The following is a 1,481-nucleotide window of genomic DNA, read 5'->3' on the forward strand; positions in this document are numbered from 1 at the left end:
TGACTCTGCAGCTGGAGAAGGGAGACACAGTAAACCTGCAGCTCCCAGCAGACCACAGGCTCTATGATCATTCCTATAACCGCTGCACCTTCAGTGGCTTCCTGCTCTTCCCTCTCTGAATGCCAGGAGATCACCACGGCCACTCATTCTGGAGATGATTTGGTTGGTTGGAAAAATAAATAAATAATAAATAAATAAATAATAATATATATATAATAATAATAAATGCAATTCACTGATGAAATAAAGTTCTCTTAAACTGCATATTTTTGAAGTTATCATCTTGAGATTATTTAATTGCCAAATGGTCAATGTACATTGTCAAATAAAGTCAGTGCTGCACGTTTTAAAGACTGAATATAAAATAAAATAAAATAATCATATGTGTCCTGATTCATCATCCAGAATCTGTTGGGGAAATTGTTGTGTACATTACTCCATGGGTTGTCTCACCCATAACAAGACTGGCGTAGTCACCTTTTAGTCTGAGTAACACAAAGTTGGAAATCAGTGTTCCGGAACTCGGTAACACTCCAATGGCCTCCGCCGAGTGTCAGTAACACCATAGTCACACACTACACATATGTTCACACACACACACACACACACACACACACACACACACACACACACACACACACACACACACACACACACACACACACACACACACACACACACACACACACACACACACCAAGAGGTTTCCCTGGCTGGGACAGCTCTGGCATCTCAGGCAGACACACACACACACACACACACACACACACACACACACACACACACACACACACACACACACACACACACACAGGTCAAAATTAGCATCATTCACATGTACCATCAGCTGTGGCAGTGGTGCACACACACACACACATTACATTAGAGTTATTACTTTTAGGCAAGGTATTGGTTGCAGTCCCTGGAGCAGTGTGGGGTTAGGTGCCTTGCTCAAAGGCACTTCAGCCATGTATGGGGGTGTAAGGAGTGGTCAGGGGGGATTCGAACCTGCAACCTCTAGATTGAAAGACCAAGTCTCTAACCACTAGGCCACACACACCTGCCCCTCAATACTCAAAGTATTCATTATGACTGGAAAAATTGCACTTTTCATTCATACATGAAAAGGGGGATCTTCTCCATGGTCTGCCGTTTCGAATTTCCAGAAATAGCCATTCTATGCAAAAATGACTGTACTTGGGCCACACCAGGGGGGGGGGATGTTTTTTACTCAGTAAACTTTCATGAAAAGAGCAAATTTGGAAATAGGCAACCCAGTTTCAATGAGCAGCATAGTGCAGTGCATTTTTTGGGCATTTCCTGCACAGTCTCTCTCCGCTAGTACCAGCTAGTAGGCCTACTGTACTGTGCTTCGGAACTGTTTGTTTAGTTCTAGTTCTAGTTCTAGCAAAGATTCTCTATTCTAAAGTCTATGCTGCAACATTGTTTCTTTTTGATGGGAAGGAACGCCGTGTGCGTTC

Source organism: Engraulis encrasicolus, chromosome 10 (assembly GCF_034702125.1).
Source record: "Engraulis encrasicolus isolate BLACKSEA-1 chromosome 10, IST_EnEncr_1.0, whole genome shotgun sequence".
Taxonomy (NCBI): domain Eukaryota; kingdom Metazoa; phylum Chordata; class Actinopteri; order Clupeiformes; family Engraulidae; genus Engraulis; species Engraulis encrasicolus.